This window comes from Balaenoptera borealis, assembly GCF_965194805.1.
Source record: "Balaenoptera borealis genome assembly, chromosome: 3".
Classification (NCBI taxonomy): Eukaryota; Metazoa; Chordata; class Mammalia; order Artiodactyla; family Balaenopteridae; genus Balaenoptera; species Balaenoptera borealis.
The window spans coordinates 40,951,507-40,964,495 of NC_138866.1; the positions used below are offsets into that span (position 1 = coordinate 40,951,507).

Consider the following 12,989-nt stretch of genomic DNA (forward strand, 5'->3'; position numbering starts at 1 on the left):
TGAGATGGGCAGTGGAGTTAAGGATGTGTGCAAGGCAGTGAGAGTACTGGCGGGTTGTGTAATCTGGGGAGGAGGAAGGAGGACGGGGGGATGAAGCACAGTGAAAAGATGATGTGAACAGTGGGTTGTGCGTACTGGCAGGGTTGAAGAAGAGCAGGAGCCGGGGTACTAGAGTAAGTGGGCTGAAAGGATAAGATTCAAGATGGAGTGTTTGATATGGAGATTATGGAGGGGGTACAGTTATTGAGGGGATTGGGAGACAGATGTAGTGGAGGACAAGGTCATCAGAGGAGTGGCGTCCAGAAGAATGGCAAGGCTGGGAGTGAGATAATTACCTACATGATTTCTGAAATTGCAAAGATTGCAGCAATTGGAGAATACAGTGAACTGGTGCTGATATCTTTAGGAAAGGACACAGTGGCCTGGGCTTCAAAGCTAGGGGATTTTAGTGGGGAGGGAAGAATAGTAGCCTGTAAAATTATGAATTTCTGACTGTAGGTTCTGCAAATTCTATTTAATATGTTCAGAATGTAGGAGACACAAGTTAAAATAGTTCATTGTGGGGGATGGGAACTTTGAGGGTTGTAATTAACTAAATATGAGCTAGTGGTATGGTGAAATTACTAAAATATCTTATATAATTTTAGGTGGTATTAGTAGAAAGTCTTGGGTACACATTATATGAGGTAATAGTTCCCCTAGATTCTGTTCTAGGCAGACAAAATTTGGAATCTTATACTAAATGATGGGTGCCATGGTTTAGAGACATTGTAGTACAGTGAAAGGTGACTAGATTGGTGTGGCTTCTAGAAAAAAAAATGCTGTTTGAGAAATGGTTGGAAAAACTAAGACTTTTTAGCCAGAATAAGAGAATGAAAGGAGATCTGAAAGTAAAATTCAAATACTAGAAGAAATCTTATGAACCAAATGAAGACTTGACCGAGGTGATTTCACAAGGCAAAATTGGGACTGGTGGGTAAATCAGAGAAACACATTTCAACTTAATGAAGGAGAAAGTTCTAATAATTAGAATTGCCCAGAAAAGAGATAGATTGCCTCTCAGTTACTGATATTTAAGCACAAGTGAGGTTGCTGTTTATTGGGGGAAACAGAACGGAAAGTGTTAAGTTATACCAAGATCTTTATTCCTTCATAAGAGAAAACAATACACCTAACCTTACCTGTGGTTGTTAGAGAAGGCATATTTCTCAAGAGTGAACAGCTCACAAATGAAACCAGAAACAGTACTCATCACAAAAACCACAGTTAACTTCAAATTGGCTCTCTAAAAAATGCACTCTCCACAGAATTGTGGCCATCTTTAAATTCTTCTCTAGTTCTCCATTGTTGAGAAAAACTCTATAATGTAACATACTTGCCTCTTGAGAACCACACAGTTTTATACAATTTGGGGTTATTAACCTAAATGTGAAACATGCTATCTGCAAGCATCTCTTTTATTTATTCTTTTTTCCTGAACTATCTTTTTCATTTTTTTTACTACAGACTCTAATTCCATAAATATTTGATATATTCTAAAATGTTTGGGGAATTCATTAACTAATTCCATATTGCTAAAAGCATCATATGATTCTGTCCTTAGTCCTCTGCCTCACTATCTGCATGTTTATTTCAGATTATTTATTGTAAAATCATGTTTGCTTAGTTGCCTAATGATTTACATTCTTAGCTGGAACTGTTCTGCGTTCCATGTCCAATCCCCAAATGGATTTTTCAATTCATCTACTGCATGAGATTGTTAGAAAACCAGTTATAGACCAAATTCTTGCTTCCTGAATGTGGGGAATTTGTTGACTATCTCTCATCCTTAAAAGTATCTAGAATTTTGTTTTATGCATAGCAAGTCTTCATTTTTTAAAAACAAGTCTTGGACAACAGAAAATTGTGTGTATTCAAGTTACTGCTGATCCGGTTGGTGAGCATAAGAATAAAAAGCAGTGTCACATCTCCCTTTGGCATGAAGTTTTCAACGGATCCCGAAATATCAGGCCTCTTAAAATGTGGTCTGTAGATGACCTGCTTCAAGATCACGTGAAGCGATTCATGGACCTCAACTCAGGGAAACAAGCCTGCCAAATGCATGTTAAAACTTTAAGAAGCACTGATTTATTGACTCTCCTCCTTATGCTCAGCATTTTGCTAGGAGCTGTGGGGAATGATGGAACATGAGCCAGGTCCTCTTTCTCCATTCCTCCAAGCTTACTGTCTAGATGGGAGATGTGACTAAACCACACAAAACAAAGGTAGTTTGTCCAGCCTGGTGCTTGGATGGGTGCTACAAGCTATAAGCACTGTACAGATTTCATAATTTTATGGGTTCCAGGGTACCTGGTGTCTTGAAAGAGGTGGAGTGTGACTTACGCCTAAAGGATAGATAGATCAGAAATAAGCAGAAGTGGCAGAAAGGCAGTTTTAGGTGAGGGGAGAGACATGGGTGATGACATAGAGATGAGCAATGACCAGGGTGTTTTAACCTGCCCATTCAGGTTCAGGGAGACAGATTCTGGGGGGTTTGAAAGCTATTCATGGGACTCTAGACTCCTTTTATATGGATTCTGGGACCTTTGAAGGTTTATACGTGAGGGAAGTAATACAGTCAGCCCTCTGTATCCTTGGGTTCCACATCCACCTTCACTGATATGAAGGGCCCACTGTACTATACCATTTTATATAAGGGACTTGAGCATCCATGGATATTGGTATTTACACAGGGTCCTGGAACCAATTCCCAGTGAATACTGAGGAATGACTGTATAAAGCTGTGTTAAGGAAGATTAGTCCAACAGTGGCATAGATGATGAACTCAACGGGGATGATCCTGAAACCTGCACTTTTGCTGAAAGAAGGCTGACTCAATAACATCAGTTTCAGAGGCTTGATTAAATAAACATGGGACTGAAGAGGAAGGTACCTGGGAAGGAAGAGGAGGAAAAATGAGCACTTCATGGGAACATTCAATAGGACTTTGTGACTGACAGGACAAGGGGGATGAAGGGAGGAATGAATCAACTCTAAGGTTCTGTTCCTATGGCTTGGAGAATGATGGTGCTATAGAGAGGTGGGAGGGGGCACTGGTCAGAGAGATGAGGATAATGCATTCATTTTTGTCATATGGGGCTCAAAATGAAGAAAAGCATTTGAGTGGAAATCTCCACTTGGCTCTGTATATTAAGGAACGGGTTTTGGAGATGAAAACAGGATTGTAGATAAAGGTTTAGAAAATTAGAAAAGGGGACTTCCCTGGTGGTGCAGTGGTTAAGAATCCACCTGTCAATATAGGGGACATAGGTTCGAACCCTGGTCTGGGAAGATCACGCATGCCACGGAACAACTAATCCTGTGCACCACAACTACTGAGCCTGTGCTCTAGAGCCCGTGAACCACAACTACTGAGCCCACATGCCACAACTACTGAAGCCCGCATGCCTAGAGCCTGTGCTCCGCAACAAGAGAAGCCACTGCAATGAGAAGCCCGCGCACTGCAATGAAGAGTAGCCCCTGCTTGCTGCAACTAGAGAAAGCCCGTGAGCAGCAATGAAGACCCAATGCAGCCAAAAATAAATAAATAAAAATTTTTAAAAAAATTAAAAGAAAATTAGAAGAGAAGCCATAGAATAGTTTTTTTGGAAGAGATTATGTAGTATGGGAGGAACAGAGGGCCAAGAACAGCAAGTACTCCTTGTGTCTTACTAACTGAGTGGCATTAGGCCAGTTATTGAACCTCCCTCAGCCTCAGATTCTGTGTATGTGGCACTAGGTCTTATAGAGTGCCTGGCAATCAGGTGGTAACTCCCCTCATTATTATAGTATCATGGAAATCAAGATGGCATGGTATAGAATTAGTCTTGACCGAGAAGACAGATTTGTCTAGTCTTGGCTTTGGCACCTAGTATGTCAATGTGGGCGAACCTGCTTTATGTCTCAGTTTCTTCATATGTAAAATGGGCATGATACCATTGTCCTGGCTACCTTACAGGGCTGTTTTGAGGATAAAATGAGATAACAAGAGGAGGTACATGCAAATTACAAATTACTCTACATCTGTAAGGAACTACTAATAGGAAGCCTGGTAGCACTGTCAGATGCAGAAGAGAGGTCTAAGAGAATAAAGATTGAGAAAAAATCATGTCACCTCGGCCCTAGGTGTTTTAATAGAAAATGCTTGCTGTGCTTAGCTGAACCTCAGCCAAATGTTAGTGGGGAATGGCAGGAGAGCGAGGAAGAGTGGGGTTGGGGAGAAGTTGGTTCTGGCAATCCACATTGGGAGACATTCTGGCTACGAAGAGTGCAGTTGGAGTGGCGACCCACCCCATTCTTCATGTCCTAAAGAGTGAACTGTGGCTGGAGCAGGGCTGAGGCGTGCCCATGGGGGCCAGGTGAGGTCTAGTCTTAATCTCCCGCTCAGTGGAAGGGCAGTAACTGTAGAAAGCTGCCCCGTGTGTGCATGGTAGTCTGGAGAGGCTGTCTCCCAGAGGGGCTATCACAGTGAAAGCCAGCCCCTGCACCTCACCCCCACCTCACCCCCCAAGCTTAAATTAATTGGCCCTGTGGGCTTGTAGGTACTTGCATGCTAGTCTTACAGCTCTATAGATTTAAAAGTCTTCCATAAATAGATTAATACTTCTGGAAAGATGGAGTAGACAGCTTTTCCTTATCCCTCTTGCTAAGTACAGCTAAAAACTCTGAACATTATATACAAGATAAGCATAAAAGACTGTGCAGTGAAAGTAGCATACTTGTAAGGCATTAACCTAGATGAAAACCTATCTGGTGAGAGAGAAAAGCTGGGTGAGGGGAACGGTAGCTAAAACTTGGAATGACAGAACTTGAGAATCCAGAGATTTTTCTTGCAGTAGGATTCTCAAACTAACTCTATGAACAGAATAGGAGGGTCACAGTGAAACTGCAACACATATAAAGAAAAAAATAGAGGTGCTTTATTTAACCATAGTTAACTCTCAGTCAATGGGGCAAGCCAGCTTCCCCCCAGGTGAGGAACTCTTAGTCTTATTAACTCAAGGTGCCCAGAACCAGGAGCTGAGAGTTGTGCTTGGCTCCGGGAGGGTTGACCGCATGCAGGGCTGGGCCAAGTCCTGAGGGTACTGAGAGCGCCGGAGCAGAGATGGTAGCAGAAACCTGGACTCTGGTTGAAAGAACTGAAGATTTACAGCCTGCACAAGAGGAGATAGGATGGATTATGACAGCCACCTAAAAATACATAAAGAACTGCCAAGTGGCATAGGGACTGGATATGTTCTACGTGACTCTGGAGGATGGAACTGTGGTTGATCATGAGTTAAGCCGTGAAATATGAAAATAGCTTGGACTACCTCATATGGTGATGAGTTTCTTGTTACTGGAGGTATGTAAGCATAGCTGGGTTGGTCGCTTATATGACAGAGGAGATATAATAGAGAGGATACATTAGATTAGTAATTCTTTATCTTTTCAGGATCACAGATCCCCATTGGAGAATCTGATGAAAGCTTTGGAATCTCTGCTCAGGAAAGTGTACTTACAAACACCATTTTGGACACAAATTCTGGCATTTTTTCGGAGGCCTTTTATGGATGGAGGAATTAAATAACTTTCTAACTCCTAGAGATCAATAATTTCGGATACTCTGATATAAATCACTGTTTATACAGCAGCAATAGTTTCATGGTTTAATAAAATCTCATTGAATCTTCCATTTATTTATTCAGCAAGTATTTATTAAGCACATACTATGTGTGTGTGTGTTTGCATACACACACACACACACACACACACACACACACACAAGGTATGTAGTTGAGTAGGTGATACCTAAATATGTAACCAGAATATAAAAATAAATGTGGTAAAATAACAACATAGGCTATTATGAAGAGTCTAAATTAAGGAAAAGTCTGCATTCCATAAATTCTATTTTGTTAGTTTCAGGAATATGTGGTATCTGAGTTTGTGGCCCTCAAAGGATTACTGAGCCATCCTCTTTCCAAACTGACCCTGGTGAAGTGGAAGAAAGAGTGTGAACTTGGAGACGCCATGCTGGTTTCCCATCTCAGCTCTTCCAATGGCCAGTAGCTAGTCTCAGCCTCTCTGGGAAGGGCTAAGTGGTGGATCTATATGAATCTGTAGTGTCTAGATAATGATGTATCATTTGTCTATTCACTGTTTCTATGTACACTGTACACTTCTGTGTACACTTTAGTCATTACTAAAGTTTTTAGAACCAGTGGTTACTTTAGGCAACATTCCTTTACTGATTATCAGGAGATGCTTGGGGTTGGAGTAGGGGAAGATATTAATTCTCCCTCTAATAATATCCCCATCAGCCATCTAAAGTCACAAATAAATAAACAAACAAACAAATAAATAGATATCCTCTGATGTGAACAATTAATGTTTTCTCAATTTTATGTAAAATATACATGCGATATTTTAAAAAATCTGTACTACTTTTATTATTTACATATGAGCACATCATCAAAGTAAAAAGGTGCTCCCTGTGCAAATCCAGCTTTAAAATACTAAGTCAACTGGCTTCTACTCCAACCAGACTGTAGCCCCTAAGCACCATCATATATAGAAATTTTGGAGTTACTACTATTGATCATACTATTAATTTATTTAGCAAACCTTTTATTATAGATAATACAAGGTAAATTAAATTGTAACCCAGCATGTTTGCATTACCAGAATTGAACTTGTGTGAGTTTATTTTTTAAATTGAATCCATGGCATTAGAGAAGTGTTCCTGTTTTATTTTACCATAAGTATGAGAAAGAATAAACACCTAGAAATTGTATAACCTTTTAAAGGCCAAGCAGTTCCTGTTTATAATTTGCATGTTTGCATATCAGAAGTCTCAGAAGAATTGGTTTCATTTCTGTGAATAAAGTGGAACAATTAAAAAATATATTTTTAAAGAGAGGTAATATACTTTCTAGAGAAATGAGTCCCAGAAGTATCCTATCTTGAAGGTAAACATGTGTTAGGAGTAGGGACAATTTGCAGTGGCCTGTCAAGGCCGTCTGTGTTACTTGTTTTTTTTTTTTTTAAGTGTAGTAATCTTCTCTGTGCTCAGTAGTTATCTAACTATTATAATAACTCCCAGGAACATTGGTTCCTAAAAGGAATCTTTACCAATCTGTTAAAAGCAAAAAAAGCTCCGCCATTCTGCCAGACGGGGGACATCAAGGTCAACCTTTAACTGTATCAGTTAACACATAATGACTATATTTGCACTGTGGTGGCTCTTGTGAAGATGTCTTTTTGATATTGAATTGATGTTGACATGCTCCACTGTATAATCACATTATTATGAATCTTGTGAAACATAATTTTCAGTTCATAAAAGGAAGGGTCGGTACATCAGTTGATCACAAGAACCTAGAACTTCTTTTTTTTTCTGTGAAGGTCCCTGTCCTTCAAGGAAAAAAAAAAATCAGCAGATGACTGTATATAAGTAAAATGGGACTTAATTTAGTTGATTTTCTTAGTGAAATGGAAATGGTCAATTCTACAGCCTTGTTTTAAAATTGTAAGAACAATAGTAAAAGAAATGTTTGCAAGAGAAAACATTTATTCATGATCTCACTTTCTCTTTTTTTAAAATCTCACCCTCTCTGTACAACTCTTAGTGCCAACTTCATATGGTGGTTTGAGGATTCAGTGAGCTAATATTTGTAGTTCTTGACACATAGTAATGACTGTTTGCTATTCTTATTATCGTTATTAATTCCCTATCAATTTTATTTATTTGCATAATAATCACCAACCTCCCTTAAGGACTTTAGAATGGATGAAACACTGATGTCCTTTATGGAGTGATCCTCATTTTACAAATGTGAGCCACATCTCTGGCTCCCGAGTCTCATGCTCTCTCTATTGTACCACAGTGCCTTTCTGCCTTTGAAATATAGTATAAGGAAGAATAACACTGTCTTACAAGACAACAAAGCCAGGACATGGAATTCAGCTTTATCTTTCAGGGAGAGAAGACAATAATAGGAGTCTTAGCTGGAGAGACTGGAAAAGAGACAGGAGGAGAGATGAAGGTGGAGAAGAGAGGGGGCAGTGGGGTTGGAGAGGGTTGGTGATGGAGGGAGGAAGCTTGACCCCTGGAATGGACACAAATAAACAAAGGGGAGGGGAGTTAAGACACGGAAAGGGAGAGTGTTAGGGAACAGAGAAATACACAGAGGGAGGGAGGCCCTTTGAGGAAGCCAAAAATATGTCTGTATTTCTATCTTTATATAAAGGAATGGATTTGTAAAAAAAAGGAAAAGAGAAGTAGGTAAGAAAGCTTTCCTAAATTCTGGAATCTGGAGTGAGACCAGGTTCTTGGCTTTACTTCCCTTTGAAATGGTAATTTGCATCCTTACAGTTGCTTAGATCCTTAAACCTCCAGTGACTTTTCTAAATGGGGTGACCCCAGCAGGCCCCTGTGGCTCAAGGGTAGGAGTTGTTCTCAAGGTGCTCTGTACAGGGCTGCCCAGAGCTATCTCACCCCCAGGCTGGATGAAATCAGACAGTGGGCTGAGTCAGGCCTGTGGGCCAAATGTTCCTTCCTCTGTCTGGGGATTTTCCAAAGGACTCACATTAACTTTGTCTAAATGGAGAAGAATTTAGCTCAGGGTTTTCCCTTAGATGTAAGAGATTATTTGTAAACTCTTCCCCTATGTACAATGAGCACTGAGGTTTGCAAATGCAATGGTCTGGATATCGATATCAAGAAGTTAATTGGTTTTTCTTTTACCATGCTCAAGTTTAAAAATGTACTTATACCTTGACTGGGGAACAAGGCTAGTTAAGGAAAAGAGAAAACAGATAAAAGTGAAGGAAGTTAACATTTATTTAGCACCTAGTGCTAGGCAGACAGGCACTGTGACAAACACTTTATATACTTTTTTAGATTAGTTTAGGATCCAGTGGCCTACTAATAGGTAGCAGAGGACTGTATTGTCATTTAGCTAATCTGAGCAGTGATGACAGATAATTTGCATAATTCTCTTTATTTGCTTCCAGCCAAGACCAAAAACTAGACACAGATAAATCTTCTAGTGAGATCCCAGGATGGGGGACCAGATGTTGGGGTTCATGTCCTAGTTGGTAACACGTGTGCATTTTCAGGAATGTTTATTTAAACCACACTTTTCCTGGGGCCTGTTGAAATAGTAAGCTAAGCATTTGGGGTCCTTCCTATCCTTGCGTCAATGATGTTTTGCATACATGTACTTGTTTGTGTTCTATCAAGTGCATGAATGTTTTTTCTTGTCTAGTCTGCAAGTCCCTTGAGGCAGGTGTTATGTTTCCAATAGTCTCCATAATCCCTAGCAGAGGGTCAAGTATATCAGTGTCAGAATTTCATTGTTTGATGATTTATTTTATTTTTTCCTTTGATTACATAAAATGCTCTTAGTACTATATTGGGATCATAGCACATTTTCATAAGCTTTCAAAGTTCACAGAATCAATGACTATTCATAGACATTAGAAGTAGGATTTGTATCTTTTGTGTATGACTCATGTGACCAATATTAAATCAATTACAGTGTAAATTCTTGCTCCTATTTCTGTGTTATAAGAATAATCAGCAAAAAATTTTCATGTCATACCGCTTTGAATTTCTTTTAAAAACTCGAGAGTGCTAACTTAAAAAATAAAAACAATTATTGACCGTTATGATTAAAACTATCTGATGGTAAATGAATTCTGTTGACATTTAAAAAAATTAATTGGATGGATGTCCTTGATAAGGTGTTCAATTATCCTGAGAATTTACATAATAAAATGCAGTAGTTTGCCTTGAGATTAGTTTGACACAATTGCCATTAAGAGCTCCTCCTTCTTAGCACCTGGCAGCTCACCTGGCAGCTCTGCCCCCAAGAAGGGGATGCTGCACTGAGATGCAGACCATTACAAGTTAAATCTTCGTTTTCTATTAGGAATAAGAATAATAATGGCGCGTTCGGTTTTTCATTAGTTTGTGGAGAGCAAGGCATTACAGTCTTTCCAATTCAATTCTAGCCTCTTAAAGTGTGAGCAGTTACTTGAGGTGAAAGAGGTTCCAATGAAGTGGAACTTAAAAGCAGGTTTGGGCCTGGTGAAAATTTTATTTCAGGAGTTCCTGGGGTAGACGGCCTGGCTAAAAGTCTTCATGTGGGATTTGTAAGTGAATTCAGGCACTGAGCCCACTTCTGACTGGTGGGCTGGGTAATCTGTGCCAGCTTCCTTCATCTCTACTTGGCCCTGCCTATGTATGTTGCTGTCTCTTCATATGGCAGGAAAAGTCTATGGTTCAAGAGTTAGAGCTGCTCAAAAGCATGAAGTAGTGTGTTCCCCATCCCTGGAAGGGTTCAAGTACAGACTGCATGATCACTTATCAGGGATGTTTAAAATAGGCTTATTTTCAATTAAGTCAGAAGTGAGAAGTTGAACTACACTACTTCAAATATTTTTTATATTCCTTTTGTCTCAGGATTCTACGATTTTACAATAAAATCAGGGAATTGTTATATACTAAGTCCTGTGAATGACTTTGTAAGACACCTATATTTTGAATGTTGGGGATTTAGACCTTTAGCCAAAACTTGTATGAACCCATATGAGCAAACCAAAACACCAACAATCTAAATTTGCAAGTAATTTTAACAAAAAATACTTTCAGCTTATTATTTTTATGGCATGCTCAGGTAAAATGTCATTGATTAATAAAATGGAAACATTGATTAATCATTATGTTCTGTAAAATACTATTGGTAGACAAAAATATTTATAATGTAGTGTTCACCGGGGACAACAGTAAAGAGATGGGAACTAATTATTCATTATTATACACTTACATGCCAGGTATTATGCTAAGTGCTGTGGATAGAGCATTAAAAAACCTCTTTCCTCAAGAAACTTATAGTCTAATGAAAGAGCTAAATAGAGCATCAATTATATTTTATTGTGAAATATGATAGAATGATGTACATGATGCGATGTCAAGCATCTTAATAGAAGGGAGGGTTAGAAGAAGACTTTTACTGGAAGGGGTTCTGGAACTGAGATTTAAAGGATGAGAAATTAGCAAGATAAGGCCTGGAGAAGACTGTTCAGAGAGAACAACCCTGCTTAAAGCCACGTTTCTCCCTTCTTGCTTTTTCAAAGAGGAATCCTTTGTTCTGAGAGTGCATATGGCTTTCAGAATTGGACAGACTGTGCATCTCAAACAGGTATGCAGACACTTGGCTAAGGATCAAGGGCACTCAGAGCCAGACTGGACAAAGTCAATTTTTTCCAGTAGCAAGCCTTTTAAAACACTATTTTTTGTTACAAAATAGATGGATGCATTGAAGAGTAAATTCACATGCAGTTTTCAAAATTGAGACTTTAAATAAACTTCCTGCATCATATACCTAGACTTCACCCACAGGCCCTTGGGATACACACTTGATTTTCTTTTTCTATTGTGCTTACTTAGTTGGAAATCTTTGAGAACTACTAGGCAGAAGGTGTTTGGGTAGGTGCTCTGGGGTGAGTACTGAGAACCTCAGGATCAAGGTAGCAGATGAGTGTTATACGAGTGGGTGTGCATGCGTGTGTGTTGTACATGTGTATGTGCATGCACTGACTCATCGATATGGTTGCTGAGATGAGAAGAATGCTGTGAAAAAGACTGCTGGGATTGGTGAGTGTTGTCTGCTATGGGTGAAAAATGGGAAGGAAGAGAAGCAAAGCTGGGCCAGGATTTATGCTTTAGATCATTCTATTTCTCCTTCCTCACAAAAGCACTAGTGAACCAGGAAGGTTAGGGGAGACATCATCGTTCTGGTCCTGGTTCTTTCCTTCCATCATCCTTATTATGCAGTATCGCTGACCTTCTGTTATGTCCCAATCTGGTTCACGGCCCATAGTGACCCATCCCTGATTGGTTACTTACTGAAATCAGGGCTGTTACTACAGAGAGTTCTTGGGGTTATTTTTGCAATTGTTCCAAGTTCAGATTTTTAAATATATAACCTTCGTCAATGGTACGTTTATAGTTCCAACTGCTGTTCCTAATCTACTATAGTGGAGTTATATATGATGCTGGAACTTAGGAGATTTTTTTCTCCTCCCCCATGTCCTCTTTAGACTTGTCCATGGCAGCTGCCTGAACTAGCTTCTTTTTCTGGGTCTTGAAGGATGTCATATGCTGGAAAATTGTGCAGGGAAGACTTCCTAGGGAGAGGGTCCGGGGAGTACAAATGAATAGAGTTGTAAAGCTGGCATGATGGGATAATGATAGGCGGTTCCAGGTGTGCCTAGACCCTCCTGGGGAAGGGAACGGAGAATGGAATGGTGGATAGGACTAGACTGTGAGAAGCTTAAAGCTGTTGGATGGCATAGTAAGAACTGTAGATTTTATTTTCTTGACAATACAGAGTCATTTGAGGTTTTATCAATGAGATAGGAGCTCTCTCAGATTGGTGTTGAGAAAGCGCTTTGGCGACGTGGAAGGTTGGAGTGGGAGCAGGCAAGGGGTGGGAGGTGAGTTGAGAGGCTTCCACAGCAGTCTCATGAGACATGGTGGGGCAGAAGCTGTGGCAGTGGAGAGCAAGAGGCATTGGGATGGAGAGATTTTGTGTGAAGTACAGATAGAACTTGGAGAGTTATTTCCGTTTCTGGCTTGGACATGTGGGTGCATGGTGATGCTCTTAAGTGAAATATGGTTACAGGAAGAGAGAAGAGAGAATCAATGTAAAACGCTTTCAAAGATAATAGCACTCCATTGCAAATGTAATGTATTAATATTGAAATAATATATCACTGAACTTATGTTTAAGGTAATGGTCATCCACAGGATTGATTATACAGATGTAGAGAAACCATTAGGAGTCACAAAGCAAGTGCTTTTATAAACACTATAAAAATGCGAACTGAAGGCTTTGAATTTTTAATTTCTAATTGATGCAGGGAATCTGCAATGTCAAGTTCATGTATAAGGTGATTAC

At 39.7% G+C, this 12,989-nt stretch overlaps 1 protein-coding gene across 2 annotated transcripts in view; it reads left to right on the forward strand.

The window, feature by feature from the left end:
- RTN1 (reticulon 1) overlaps positions 1-12,989 on the forward strand; it is a 278,485-nt gene that overhangs the window by 39,182 nt on the left and 226,314 nt on the right. The gene's annotated exons all lie outside the window — the stretch shown is intronic.